We start from the raw sequence: 16,463 nt of genomic DNA, 5'->3' as shown, positions 1-16,463 counted from the left end.
TCCACTGCTGCCCTGCGTCTCGGATCCCACCACTACTCATCTCTGCCTTGGCAAAATGTCAGTGTTCTCATTGAACCATATCGCATTTTTGAGTGTATAGGCTGCTATACCACCCGTTTTCAAGTCCAATCGCACATTTTTCATGCCTCTGACATAACGGTAATGATTAATAATGGTGTAATAGCCTACAGTTTTGTTAACATTTTGTTTTAATTACTATGATAGGCTCATGTTTTACTGGTATGGTGCACCCCCACTATTTATTTTGCTGGGACTCTGTACCAGACCGTACCACCTTACTTTCAACCCTGGATGGACGCACCTGTCTCAAGCAATGAGCGAGGATTTGGAATACACAAGATGGCGGCGTACACATTGTTGCATTACTTCATGGAGCAAAACATGTATTTATTTTAATAACAGAGCATTTAAAAAATACTAGCGAACCACCTACAACTGGACACAGACATTTTAGAAGATAAATGTTTTGCCGAATCATGAACTAAGAGAGTTTCACCAAGTTAATAAGATTTGTCAAAAATTTGCTGCTACACCAAACAGTACCTATCCTGTAACGGCTAATGGAGCATCACATTAGCCCATTACAATCTGTTAGCTACAGCATCATTCAAATGATAGCCTACCCTCAATATTTATTAGAACATGTGCATGAAGCTCATCACTGTGCACATAACCACCGTAAGTTAGAAGTTAGGAAATAAGTTATGAAGTTCATCATACCTTATTCCCTCTGCCTATGAACTCTGCTTTAGCATGGCCTGGTGGTAGTAGGCCTCAACATAATCACTTACGACATGCATAAAAGCGTGTCCATCGTAATGCATAATGTATTTCACCTGCCCCGACCTCCTTTAAATTTGTACTGTCACAGCCTCCCTATTCAATTCAATTCAATTCAATTCAAGGGGCTTTATTGGCATGGGAAACATGTGTTAACATCGCCAAAGCAAGTAAGGTAAACAATAAAAATTAACAGTAGACATCACACATCACACATATTCATCTATATATCTTATGCAGCCCTATGTTTCTGTCTACTGTCCTGGAGTGTGAATTCATTACACTTTGTGAGACAAAAAGGGACAACAGATGGGGGAAAGGGAGTAAAACTGCCATACCAACGAACCCTTTAAAACCTCACCACTATCTGATCCTACAGCAGACCAGCAGCCTGGGAGGATGGGACACTATCGTTCAACACACCTTGTAACTCTTCTGCAGTAAAATCACGTACAACCAAGTGTTTTTCTGCAGCTGCCAGCACAACATCTCATTTCGCTGATTTACGTTATATTACAGGGGTACAGATGATAACGATGGGTATGGACCCTAAGAAACACAGTTACTGAAGCACATGTTATTCCTATCCATATCTATTGGCCTTATCCTACTCACAGGGATCCTCTTCACTGCTTCAGCATATGACATCTTCTGTACTATGCTGATCCTGGCAACCTCAACCTGCCTTTCTCTCACAGAACCATGGTACCCCTAGAGTTAACACACACAACTTTTCCCACCGATATACTACATATTGCCTTGTCTCATTCCCTCCTGTACACTACTCACATCTAGGAATCTTCCTCCTACACACCGTTGCAACATGACCATACACTTGGCACCTGAAATACTGCAGCAGGTTCAGCACAAAACCTCGTACTGGATAACTGATATATCCTAACATGACTTAGTCAAGTAAAGACTCAACATCATAACTCAAAAGAACAGACAGTGACTCTATTTCACCCCACTCTCCACAGGGTCTCTGTCGCATCAAATGGCAGGCATCACAAACACTGGGAATCTTCCCCTTCAGCTGATCCATGTTCACCCCTGCCTCTACCCCAGTAATTACTCCCTTCAATTGCGCCCTGTTCTTGAGAGCAACACAAACAACATATCTTGTTGAATCTTAATGTCCAGCCTTAGCTGTCGCTTTAAGCTACCTGGGTCATTGTAAATTCAAGCCAATCACTGTGCAGCATTATTTTCAGCCAACATCCCACATTGTCTATGGTCCCTTTTATCCAGGACCCTTGTCTAGCGTATTTAGTATTGTTGACATTTCAGAGCAACTGAGCACACTGATTGGCACGTGTGTTTTTCTGTTGCTAATTAGAAAAATGATATTTCAGTCTTGGCAATGTGTTTCCAGACCAATTCCGCATTTAGTTAATGATGTTTGTCCCCCATGAGACACTGTAGACACGGAAGCCTATATCACTTCCTCAAAATCCCCATAATGAATCCAAGATAAAAAAAATCTGTCATTATTTTTTACCTTTTTGCAGAGGATGTTTTAGTTGCGCAATTTTACATCTAACTAAGGTGTTTGGTGCAGTATTTCTCAAGTGAAAAAATGTTGACGTGCTGTCTTATGTAAATAGTCGGCACTGCTGAGCAGGTCTGTCACACTGTCTGTGCTATTGGATAGAGAGCAATCACCGCAGCTGTTCACCCCATGTTAGTGGGCAAATGGACATGTCAAATCAAAACCCAACCATCATTTATCCATTGTTTATTTTTATTTTTTAAATGTTATTTCACCTTTATTTAACCAGGTAGGCTAATTGAGAACAAGTTCTCATTTGCAACTGTGACTTGGCCAAGATAAAGCAAAGAAGTTTGACGCATACAACAACACAGAGTTACACATGGAATAAACAAACATACAATCTGTCACGCCCTGGCCATAGAGAGGCTTTTATTCTCTATTTTGGTTAGTCCAAAGTGTGACGAGGGTGGGCATTCTATGTTAATTTTCTATGTTTTGGATTTCTTTGTTGCTATGTTTTGGATTTCTTTGAGAATTGCTTGGCCCGACAGTCTAGGGGGATGGTAATGAGTTCATAACTCAAAATCAAAGGAAAAGTGTGAACAAAAAAAAAAAGCTGAAATCTATCGTCAAACTCTAGGTTTATTTATAAACTCTGATTGACCCAAGAAAGAAACAATAAGTATTCAAAAACACCCCTAAGCTAGACTTAGGTAGCTAACTAACTTACAGTGGGTGGTCCCACCTAACTAGGTATTTAACAAAGTTTTGTGGGCCCAGTTTGTCTTTTTCTGCAATTTTTGTGTCTGCAAACAAAAGAGAGGTTACAGACAGAACTGTTTTACAGGAGATTGAGCTGGGCTGGGCTGCTCTAGAACAAACAAATGGGGTTTTTAAACCATGGGGAAGGAACTGTGATAGGTCAGGAAATTGGAGGAGGTGTGTCTTCTGATTGATGATTGGTTGTTGACTGATTGGGGAGTGATGATTTTCACCTGTGAGGGGAGAAGGAGAGAAAAGAAACACACACACAGGATACACACACACACAGGATAACTGTATCCGTAACAGAGAACCATACTTAGGTAGCCTTTTCCCACCTGGGTTTTGTGGGTAGTGCTTTCTGTTTTTGTGTCTGCACCAGACAGAACTGTTGTTCTCTTTGTTTTTTGCTATAACCAAAAATACAGTGGGTGGTCCGCCCAGTTCTCAGTGTTCAGTTCAACTAACAAAAGATGAACACGTACCACGCTGCACCTTGGTCCTCACCTTCTTCCACCAACAGCCGTTACAGAACTACTCACCACCAACAGACCAAGCAGCGTGGTGAAAAGGAGGAATGGACATGGGAGGACATCTTGAACGGCAAGGGATCCTACACATGGGAGGAGATCCTGGCTGGAAGGGATGCCTCCCATGGGAACAGGTGGAGGCAGCCAGGAGAGCGGAGGCAGCAGGAAAAGGGAACCGGTGATACGAGGGAACACGGCTGGCAAGGAAGCCCGAGAGGCAGCCCCCCCCACCAAAAAATTTTTTGGGGGGGGCACACGGGGAGTGTGGCAGAGTCAGGTTGGAGACCTGAGCCAACTCCCCGTGCTTACCATGGCGATCATGGGACTGGTCAGGCCTCGGGCTATGGGGTGAAATTGGAGGTGAGCAAAGGAAGCGAAGCCGAGACTGTGAAGGAGTTGATGGGGAGATTGGAGGAGTGAGCAATGAGAGAGCTGCTGTGTTGGTACATGAGGCACGACATCCGTCCGACGAAGCGTGTCCGCGATTTGATGTCACCTGAGTCAGCTCTCCATACTCGTCCTAAGGTGCGTGCTAGCCGTCTGGTGAAGACTGTGCCAGCCCCACGTACCAGGCCTCCTGTGCGCCTCCCTAGCCCTGCACGTCCTGTGCCAGCTCGGCGCTACAGCTCTCCAATACGTGCTCTGAGCCCGGTGCGCTGCATTCCAGCTCCCCGCATCTGCCGGGCTAGGGTGAGGATCCAGCGAGGACGGATGGTGCCAGCCCTGCTCTCCAGACCGCCAGTGCGTCTTCTTGGGCCAGGATATCCTGCGTCGGCGCTGCGCACTGTGTCTCCCGTGTATCTGCACAGCCCAGTGCGTCCTGTGCATGCGCCCCACACGTGCTGGGCTAAAATCACCATCCAGCCAGGACGGGTTGTGCAGGCCCTTAGTTCGAGACCTCCAGTGTGCCTCCACAGCCCAGTCTATCCTGAAGCCTCCTCCAAGGACCAGGCTGTCTCTCCGTCTCCTCCCTCCAGGTTCTCCCTCCAGGCCGGAGCTGCCAGAGTCGCCCTTCACTCCGGAGCTGCCAGAGTCGGCATCCACTCCAGCGCTGCCAGAGTCTCCCGCCTGTCCGGCGCTGCCAGAGTCTCCCGCCTGTCCGGCGCTGCCAGAGTCTCCCGCCTGTCCAGCGCTGCCAGAGTCTCCCGCCTGTCTGGGACCCGCTGCGAGGGTCTCCACAGGCTGGCCATAGAGAGGCTTTTTTTCTCTATTTTGGTTAGGCCAGAGCGTGACTAGGGTGGGCATTCTATGTTCATTTTCTATGTTTTGGATTTCTTTGTTGTTTGGCCGGTTATGGTTCTCAATCAGAGGCAGCTGTCTGTCGTTGTCTCTTTTCCCACCTGGGTTTTGTGGGTAGTTGCTATCTGTTTTTGTGTCTGCACCAGACAGAACTGTTTCGGTTGTTCTCTTTGTTGTTTTGCTATTCTGTGTTCAGTTCAACTAATAAACGATGAACACGTACCACGCTGCACCTTGGTCCTCACCTGGTTCTACCAACTGCCGTTACACAGTCAATAATACAGTAGAAAAAGTCTATATACAGCATGTGCAAATGAGGTAGGATAAGGGAGGTAAGGCAATAAATAGGCCATGGTGGTGAAGTAATTACATTGTAGCAATTAAACACTGGAATGGTAGAATGTGCAGAAGATGAATGTGCAAATAGAGATACTGGGGTGCAAAGGAGCACGATAAATAAATAAATACAGTATGGGGATGAGGTAGTTGGATGGGTTATTTACAGATGGTCTATGTACAGGTGCAGTGATCTGTGAACTGCTCTGACAGCTGGAGCTTAAAGCTAGTGAGGGAGATAAGAGTCTCCAGCTTTAGTGATTTTTGCAGTTAGTTCCAGTCATTGGCAGCAGAGAACTGGAAGGAGAGGCGGCCAAAGGAAGAATGCTTTTGGGGTGACCAGTGAGATATACCTGCTGGAGCGCATGCTACGGGTGGGTGCTGCTATGGTGACCAGTGAGCTGAGATAAGGCGGGGCATTACCTATCAGAGACTTATAGATGACCTGGAGCCAGTGGGTTTGGCGACGAGTATGAAGCGAGTGCCAGCCAACGAGAGCATACAGGTCACAGTGGTGGGTAGTATATGGGGCTTTGGTGACAAAACGGATGGCACTGGGATAGACTGCATCGAATTTGTTGAGTAGAGTGTTGGAGGATATTTTGTAAATGACATCGCCGAAGTCGAGGATCGGTAGGATGGTCAGTTTTACGAGGGTATGTTTGGCAGCATGAGTGAAGGAGGCTTTGTTGCGAAATAGGAAGCCGATTCTAGATTAAATTTTGGATTGGAGATGTTTAATGTGAGTCTGGAAGGAGAGTTCACAGTCTAACCAGACACCTAGTTATTTGTAGTTGTCCACATACTATAAGTTAGAACCGAGTAGTGATGCTGACGGGCAAGCAGGTGCAGGCAGCGATCGGTTGAAGAGCATGCATTTAGTTCTACTTGCATTTAAGAGCAGTTGGAGGCCACAGAAGGAGAGTTTTATGGCATTGAAGCTCGTCTTTAGTTAACACAGTTTCCAAAGAAGGGCCAGATGTATACAGAATGGTGTCGTCTGCGTAAAGGTGGATCAAATAATCACCAGCAGCAAGAGCGACATCATTGATGTATGCAGAGAAGAGAGTCAGACCGAGAATTGAACCTTGTGGCACCCCCATAGAGACTACCAGAGGTCCGGACAACAGGCCCTCCAATTTGACACACTGAACTCTATCAGAAAAGTAGTTGATGAACCGGGTGAGGCAATCATTTGAGAAACCAAGGCTGTTGAGTCTGCCAATAAGAATGTTGTGATTGACAGAGTTGAAAGCCTTAGCCAGGTCGATGAATACGGCTGCACAGTAATGTCTCTTATCGATGGCGGTTATGATACCGTTTAGGACCTTGATTGTGGCTGAGGTGCACCCATGACCAGCTCTGAAACCAGATTGCATAGCGGAGAAGGTACGGTGGGATTCAAAATGGTCGTGATACATGGATGTTCCAATCTCCATTTTAGACAAGACTGACTTATAACCAAAATTATCCTGTTTACAATTTGTAGTCCATTTTGACCAGAAGCTCAACTTTGGTTTTAGAAGTGGGGGGACATATTTTTTTATTTTATCCAGTTGGACAAACACTCCAAACAGCCTACACGACTGCCCAGAGGCATATGCATTTTCCTAAAGCACACCGATGCTTCGTTTTGGGGGAGTGGGGGACGACAATGGCATGTTCCCCGTCCCCAGGGAATGTTGCACCCCTGATTTTGACACTAGAATAACTTTCTGGTTCATATCGATGCCACATAGGCCGTTTTCAAAGGGATTTGTTGCTTTTTAAAGGCAGTCGCTCTTTAACCACATTTACATACTATGGAAGCATTTAGCTGCTGAAACTCAATTGGAAATACAAATGGACCCATCCACAGTTTTTATGAGAGTAAAGTCATAGCACATAAAACAAATCCTGACAGCTGTGATGGAAAGGATGTTTTGGTACACTTTTATAAATGCAAACAGATAATTTGTTCATTCGACATGGTGGGATCTTTTTGTGTAGATAAAATTAATTATGAGGTGGAAACGCCTTTATGCAAATATTGATGTGTGGTCCTCCCACTAAGACTCGGGAAACCATACAGTTTATTAGGATACAGATTAAATAAATGATGAACTTCACAGGGTGGTGAAAGTATAAGGTGATGAGCTTGATGCTCTTTTCCAATAAATATCGAGGGTCTTATTCTGGTGACATGATTATAGATGCTTGACTGCCAATTGACAACAAAAATCATATACAGTGACTTGAAAAAGTATTCACCCCCTTGGCGTTTTTCCTATTTTGTTGCATTCCAATCTGTCATTAAAATGTATATTTATTTGGATTTGATGTATTGGACATACAAAAAATTGTCCAAATTGGTGAAGTGAAATGAAAAAAAGAATTTGTTTCAAAAAATTAAAAAAAAATGTACAAATGTAAAAGTGGTGCGTCAATATCTATTCACATGCTTTGTTATGAAGCCCCTAAATAAGATCTGGTGCAACCAATTACTGTTAAGTGGAACAACACAGGGGAACCCAAGAGCAGACTCAGATGAGGAAACAGGGATGAATGAACCAAAATATTTATTGTTACACTGGGAGATATGGAGTGCAGATCCAGGGAAGCTCGGATGAGTTGTAGAAAAACCAGATGTGGAGACTGAGGTTGGAGCTAGCTGAGTAGAACAGGGTAAACAGATCCTGAGACTGAGGTTGAAGTTATCTGAGTAGAACAGGGTAAACAGGTCCTGAGACTGAGGTTGGAGTTATCTGAGTAGAACAGGGTAAACAGATCCTGAGACTGAGGTTGAAGTTAGCTGAGTAGAACAGGGTAAACAGGTCCTGAGACTGAGGTTGGAGTTAGCTGAGTAGAACAGGGTAAACAGGTCCTGAGACTGAGGTTGGAGTTAGCTGAGTAGAACAGGGTAAACAGATCCTTTTTTAGCTGAGTAGAACAGGGTAAACAGATCCTGAGGTTGGAGTTATCTGAGTAAAACAGGGTAAACAGATCCTGAGACTGAGGTTGGAGCTAGCTGAGTAGAACAGGGTAAACCGGTCCTGAGACTGAGGTTGGAGTTGGATGAGTAGAACAGGGTAAACAGGTCCTGAGACTGAGGTTTGAGTTGGCTGAGTAGAACAGGGTAAACAGGTCCTGAGATTGAGGTTGGAGTTGGCTGAGTAGAACAGGGTAAACAGGTCCTGAGACTGAGGTTGAAGTTAGCTGAGTAGAACACGGTAAACAGGTCCTGAGACTGAGGTTGGAGTTGGCTGAGTAGAACAGGGTAAACAGGTCCTGAGACTGAGGTTGGAGTTGGCTGAGTAGAACAGGGTAAACAGGTCTTGAGACTGAGGTTGGAGTTAGCTGAGTAGAACAGGGTAAACAGATCCTGAGACTGAGGTTGGAGTTAGCTGAGTAGAACAGGGTAAACAGATCCTGAGGTTGGAGTCATCTGAGTCGAACAGGGTAAACAGATCCTGAGACTGAGGTTGGAGCTAGCTGAGTAGAACAGGGTAAACAGGTCCTGAGACTGAGGTTGGAGTTAGCTGAGTAGAACAGGGTAAACAGGTCCTGAGACTGAGGTTGGAGTTAGCTGAGTAGAACAGGGTAAACAGGTCCTGAGACTGAGGTTGGAGTTGGCTGAGTAGAACAGGGTAAACAGATCCTGAGATTGAGGTTGGAGCTAGCTGAGTAGAACAGGGTAAACAGATCCTGAGACTGAGGTTGGAGCTAGCTGAGTAGAACAGGGTAAACAGATCCTGAGACTGAAGTTGGAGCTAGCTGAGTAGAACAGGGTAAACAGATCATGAGACTGAGGTTGGAGTTAGCTGAGTAGAACAGGGTAAACAGATCCTGAGGTTGGAGTTATCTGAGTAGAACAGGGTAAACAGGTCCTGAGACTGAGGTTGGAGTTAGCTGAGTAGAACAGGGTAAACAGATCCTGAGGTTGGAGTTATCTGAGTAGAACAGGGTAAACAGGTCCTGAGACTGAGGTTGGAGTTATCTGAGTAGAACAGGGTAAACAGGTCCTGAGGGGAATCCAAGGTAGTGGTGGTGAGATGTGGAGACTGAGGTTGGAGTTAGCTGAGTAGAACAGGGTAAACAGGTCCTGAGGGGAATCCAAGGTAGTGGTGGTGAGTAACATTGAGAGCAAGGTAGTTGAGTGGTGAGATGTGGAACAGGAGTCAGAGACAGAGCGGTAACTGCAATGAGAGGATAAACAGTGTCAGGCAGGGAAACAGGCACAGCAGAGTACCAGGATTTTGAATAAGCATAAATGGCTAGACTCATGAGCTGACTGAGCAGAGATTACAATCCAGCAGAGTGGAAGTGGCAGGACTGAGTATTTGTAGAGGTCTTTATTATGGAACGGGTTGCAGCTGGTAGGGATCTGCTCTGACTCCAGCATACCTGTCTCCAACCACACAATCACACAGAGAGGGACAAGGAGCAGAGAGAGTGTACAGGGGGAGTAACTGCAGGTCAAGAAGAGTAGAGCAGATGTGACAATTACCTTCAGAAGTCACATAATTAGTTAAATAAAGTGTCACATCTGCTCCTGCAACGCACTCTACTGCTCATCCTATGTCTCCTTGACCTGCCGCCACTCCCCCAGTACTCTCTCCCTCTCCCTCTCCCTCTCCCTCTCTGTGTGATTGTGTGGTCGGAGACAGGTGTGCTGGAGTCAGAGCAGATCCAGCTGCAACCTGTTCCATAATTAAGACCTCTACAAATACTCAGCCCTGCCACTTCCATGCTGCTGGATTGTAATTGCTGCTCAGTCAGTCTATGGGCTAGCCGTTTGTTAATATTCAGAGCCTGCTATCCTGTTGTACATGTTTTCCTTGCCTGATGCTGTTTTCCTCTCCGCTACAGTTCTGCCTGCTCGGACTCTGGTCCCTGTCTCCTGTTCCATGTCTCATCCTGCTCCTCTGTCCTGGATTCCTCACTCAACTACCCCCTTGGATTCCCCTCTAGACCTGCTCACCCTGTCTCAACCCCACTCGCTCCAGCCTGTTTCAGTCTTCCAGAGATTTGAGACTGGGATGGAGGTTCATCTTCCAGCAGGACAATAACCCTAAGCATACTGCTACAGCAATACTCGAGTGGTTTCAGGGGAAACATTTAAATGTATTGGAATGGCCTAGTCAAAGCCCAGACCTCAATCCAATTGAGAATCTGTGGTATGACGTAAATATTGCTAGATGTGCCAAGCTTATAGAGACACACCCCAAGAGACTTGCAGCTGTAATTGCTGCAAAAGGTGGTATTGACTTTTTTTGGGGGGGGGGATAGTTATGCACGCTCCAGTTTTCTATATTTTTGTCTTATTTTTTTGTTTGTTTAACAAAAAGAATTTTGCATCTTCAAAGTAGCAGGCATGTTGTGTAAATCAAAATATACAACCCCCCCCAAAGATCTATTTAAATTCCAGGTGTAAGGCAACAAAATAGGAAAAATGCCAAGGGGGTGAATACTTTTGCAAGCCACTGTAATAACCAGTAAACTTGGAGTCACATGATGATATGCGTATGTTGTGTCCTCACACCACAACTTGAGAAAATATGCCGTTTATTAGGCTACAGATGACATGCTATGATGAACTTCACAGGGTGGCGAAAGTGCTCTTGATGCTCCTTTCCAATAAATATTGACAATCTTATTCTGGTTACATGATGATCGATGCTTGACTGCAGGTTGACAATTAAAAACATTCTTGCTCTTATCCATAATCTCATTATGTAGACTAGACTACACCTGCACTGTAGGCTATCTGCAAGCTGTTGTCTAGAGCGCACGTACCAAGACCAGAGTAGGCTATTTAACGCAAACGTTTTTGTGACAAAACTATTAGTAACGTTCAAAATGTGATGGAAACACATTGAACTTTAGATTTTTAGTTGGTAAATGGAAATGTAAGTGCAGAAGTACATTTTGTGTGCACTACGTCATCACAAACACTGAGTTTTATCTGCAACGTGTCCATTTGGTGGAAACAACTGGTGGGGAAATTCACTTTTCTTTTATGTGGATTCTAGAATATTCGCATGAAAGTCTGTTGCCAATTGGATGGAAATTTAGCTACAGTGATAGATATGCTGTTTCCATAAGGCCTCTCGTGACTTATTTTAAACGTTCCATCTGCATGAAATGATTGGATGGAGACCAAGAGCAAGAGACAAAGCGAGAGGTTTCACTCAACAAAATCTGTCCAAAATAAACCCAATGCGTTTCTATGGGCTTATTTTGGATTTACAGTAAGTGTGGAGATATGAGCATCTCGTCATTGTACACAGATAATGGATGGAAACCTGGTTATTGTATCTTACATTAATGTGACAGGGTTGTTTCATTTCAAAATGAGGTTATTGAGCCAAACCACTAACCAGGGGTATACTACAACGCTTAATGAGTTAGCCGGATAACTTGCCCAAATATTCTGAAATAACATAGTGTAATTGACTCAACGGCCAAAACCACATATCTAAGTTTAGCTTTCTTAATGAACCAGAAAATCGGTAGGTGGAGTTATTTCTGATTGTTAATCAAAGTTAGCTGGCTAACTCATTGATCCTGCTTTGTAGTATACCCCTCAGGTATGACATTGGTTGTTGTGTTCCAAACAGGATTGGTGCATTTTGTACCATTTCCACACATCAATAGCACTCAATATAAATATAACATTTGTCTGAGTATAAACTAAATCTCATTGAGAGTTAAGAAAAAAGCTGAACACCATCTCAAACGATCAAATTTCTTATTTTCTGTCAATTGCCACCCTGACACCTTCAGTGTAATGTCTATTCTGATTCTTGATTGGTTCTTATTCTTTGAGGTTGTAGATACAATGAGAAATTACACACACACACACACACACACACACACACACACACACACACACACACACACACACACACACACACACACACACACACACACACACACACAGATGGCTCTAGCCTTTTAGGGCCCCAAAGCGAGACTTGTTTGGGAGGCCCCCACCTCTCGGCAAAACATTTTAGCGGCCCCCCTCTTGACGGTGGAGGGAAAAAAAATTGTTTTAAAGTTCATTTACTGCAATTCCACACATTTTGCCATAAGGCGTACAGAAAACGTTGCAGATTTAAAGGTGATTGTCCTGTATTTTATATGTTTCCACATTATGAGGTTGGAATAATACTGTGAAATTGTGAAATGGATGATAACACCATTTTAGTGTAAGAGTCGTTTGAAAAGACCACCAACAATGTCAGCCATATTTGGTGTGATAGAGTTTTGGCCTTCAATGGTGAAATCCCCATGTGCTAAATTAGTTATTATAAACTGGGCGGTTTGAGGCCTGAATGCAGATTGGCTGACAGCCGTGGAATATCAGACTGTATACCACGAGTATGACAAAACATTTATTTGTACTGCTCTAATTATGTTGGTAGCCAGTTTATAATAGCAATAAGGCACCTCGTGGTTTGTGGGATATGGCCAATATACCACGGCTAAGGGCTGTATCCAGGCACTCAAATCAAATGATATTAGTCACATGCACCGAATACACCAGGTGTAGACTTTTTATTTTTTTTTTTTTTTACCTTTATTTAACTAGGCAAGTCAGTTAAAGAACAAATTCTTATTTTCAATGATGGCCTAGGAACAGTGGGTTAACTGCCTGTTCAGGGGTAGAACGACAGTTTTGTACCTTGTCAGCTCGGGGACTAGTCCAACGCTCTAATCACTAGGCTTACAGTGAAATGCTTACTTACAAGCCCCTAACCAACAATGCAGTTTAAAAAAAATATGAGAAACAATAGCAAATAAAAGTAACAAGTAATTAAAGAGCAGCAGTAAAATAACAGGACAGTAACAGACAATATACAGGGGGGTACTGGCACAGAGTCTATGTGCAGAGTCTATGTGGGGGTAGAAGTTGTTTAGAAGCCTCTAGGACCTAGACTTGGCGCTCCGGTACCACTTGCCGTGCGGTAGCAGAGAGAACAGTCTATGACTAGGGTGGCTAGAGTCTTTGACAATATTTAGGGCCTTCCTCTGACACTGCCTGGTGTAGAGGTCCTGTATGTCAGGATGCTTGGTCCCAGTGATGTACTGGGCCGTACGCACTACCCTCTGTCGTGCCTTGTGGTCGGCAGTGATGCAACTAGTCAGGATGCTCTCGACGGTGCAGCTGTAGAACCTTTTGAGGATCTGAGGAACTATGCCAAATCTTTTCTGAGGGGGAATAGGTTTTGTTGTGCCCTCTTCACGACTGTCTTGGTGTGCTTGGACCATGTTAGTTTGTTGGTGATGTGGACATGCTACGGGTCGCTAGTCATTTAGGCAGGTTAGCTTAGTGTTCTTGGGCACAGGGACTATGGTGGTCTGCTTAAAACATGTTGATATTACAGACTCTGACAGGGAGAGGTTGAAAATGTCAGTGAAGACACTTGCCAGTTGGTCAGCGCATGCTCGCAGTACACGTCCTGGTATCTGTCTGGCCCTGTGGCCTTGTGAATGTTGACCTGTTTAAAGGTCTTACTCACATCAGCTGCGGAGAGCGTGATCACACAGTCTTCCGGAACAGCTGATGCTCTCATGCATGTTTCAGTGTTATTTGCCTCGAAGCTAGTGTAGAAGTAGATTGGCTCGCCTGGTAGGCTCATATCACTGGGCAGCTCTCGGCTGTGCTTCCCTTTGTGGTCTGTAATGGTTTGCAAGCCCTGCCACATCCGACAAGCATCAGAGCTGGTGTAGTACGATTCGATCTTAGTCCTATATTGACGCTTTGCCTGTTTGATGGTTCGTCGGAGGGCATGGCAGGATTTCTTATAAGCTTCCGGGTTAGAGTCCCGCTCCTTGAAAGCGGCAGCTCTAGCCTTTAGTTCAGTGTGGATGTTGCCTGTAATCCATGACTTCTGGTTGGGGTATGTACGTACGGTCACTGTGGGGACGAAGTCATCAATGCACTTATTGACGAAGTCAATGACTGATGTGGTGTACTCCTCAATGCCATCGGAGGAATCCCAGAACATATTCCAGTCTGTGCTACCAAAACAGTCCTGCAGCTTAGCATCTGCTTCATCTGACCACTTTTTTTATTGATCGTGTCACTGGTGCTTCCTGCTTTAATTTTTGTTTGTTAGCAGGAATCAGGAGGATAGAATTATGGTCAGATTTGCCAAATGGCGGGCGAGGGAGAGCTTTGTATGTGTCTCTGTGTGTGGAGTAAAGGTGGTCCAGAGTTTTTTTCCCTCTGGTTGCACATTTATCATGCTGATAGAAATTTGGTAAGACGGATTTAAGTTTCCCTGCATGAAAGTCCCTGGCTACTAGGAGTGCCACCTCTGGGTGAGAGTTTTCCTGTTTGCTTATGGCGGAATACAGCTCATTCAGTGCGGTCTTAGTGCCAGCATCCGTCTGTGGTATGTATAGACAGCTACGAAAAATACAGATGAAAACTCTCCAGGTAGATAGTGTGGTCTACAGCTTATCATGACATACTCTACCTCAGGTGAGCAAAACCTTGAGACTTCCTTAGATATCGTGCACCAGCTGTTATTTACAAAAATAAATAGTCCACCGCCCCTTGTCTTACCAGACACCGCTGTTCTGTCCTGCGGATACAGCGTATAACCAGCCAGCTGTATGTTGATAATGTCGACGTTCAGCCACGACTCCGTTAAGCATAAGATTTTACCATTTTGAATGTCCCGTTAATAGTTTAATCTTCCGCACAGGTTATCGATTTTATTTTCCAAAGAAGGCACTTTTGCTAGCAGAATGGAAGGAAGTGGGGGTTTATTTGATCGCCTACGAATTCTCAGAAGGCAGCCTGCCCTCTGGCCCCTTTTTCTCTACCTTCTCTTCACGTAAATGATGGGGATCTGGGCCTGTTCCCGAGGAAGCAGTATATCATTCACGTCAGGCTCGTCAGACTCGTTAAAGGAAAAAAGGATTGTGCCAGTCCATGGTGGGTAATTGCAGTTATGATGTCCAGAAGTTGTTTTCGGTCATAAGAGACGGTAACAGCAACATTATGTACAAAATAAGTTTAAAAAAAGTTACAACCAATGCAAAGAAACAAAAAACCCACAATTGGTTAGGAATACGTAAAACTTCAGCCTTGTTTTCCGGGGCCATCTTTTTTCATCATCTACTTTGGGTCTTGCAAAGAACATCTCTTAGCCATGGTATATTGGCCATATGCTACGACCACTCGTGCCTTATTTCTTAAATATACCAATAAGAAAGAGAGTTCCAAACCTCTCTGCCAATAACAGTTCATTATCTGTTTTTCACTCCCCACTCAGACCACTCCCAGACAGTCCTATCAAAATGGTTCCTTGAGAAATTTTTCTTTGCTAAGAAGCTATTTTTGTTATTTTTTACATAATTTTAATTTAAAACAATCACAGTAAGGTACTTAATTGTTACCGAGAAATAATTTGATATAGATAAAAACGCTGCATTGTACCTTTACACATTTTGCCTTGGGGCAGGGAAAAACATAGCAGTTTTACAGTTAATTTCCTGCAATTCTACCCATTTTGTAATGACTTGTGCCATGTTTATATGATATTTGAGTGACAGTGACTAACACAATCAATGGGACCCCCCTTGAGGTCAGGGCCCCTGGGCATGTGTATGGTTGGTGTTTGGCCATGATTACTACAAGTTTAGATAGCTGGCTAGACTAAATATTAATAAAAAATTGTTAGCTGGATAATTGAGTGACCGTCAGTGACTGACATTATAAGAGAAAAACTGCTAATGCACAACCACATTTCAAAATTGCACCTGGTGCAATCTACTATTCTTAAAGCTGCAATATGTAACTTTTTGGGTGGTGACCAAATCCACATAGAAATGTGGATTCACATTGAAAGCAATGATTCTCTACACTAGACATAGCTTGTCATTCACATTGAAAGCAAGTCTAAGAAGTGGTAGATCTGTTCTATGTGCGCTATTTTTATTTGTCCCGTGCTTAAGTTTGGTATTTGCATCGTTTCCTTCCGGTTTTGTACAACACCTTCAAACAGCTGAAAATACAGTATTTTTGGTAACTGAAAAGATATTGCACAGCGGTTTAGAGGGTACAATGATTCTCTACACTAGACATAGCTTGTTTTATCACATAAACTGAAATATAAATATATATAAAATTGGTTGGGGCCCCTTAAGTGACCGTTTCGCGTATGCCTGGAAAACCGTCCCTTCACACACACACGTTTCCACCAGAGTCAGACACCAGCAGTTTTGATACATTTAACTTGATGATCCAGAATCATATCATATTTCTGTCCACTGTGTTCTGCATTGCCTACGAACACGGAACT

Source organism: Oncorhynchus masou, chromosome 2 (assembly GCF_036934945.1).
Source record: "Oncorhynchus masou masou isolate Uvic2021 chromosome 2, UVic_Omas_1.1, whole genome shotgun sequence".
In the NCBI taxonomy this organism is placed as follows: Eukaryota; Metazoa; Chordata; class Actinopteri; order Salmoniformes; family Salmonidae; genus Oncorhynchus; species Oncorhynchus masou.
The sequence above is the reverse complement of the archived record's forward strand: the minus strand, read 5'-3'. Positions refer to the sequence as shown.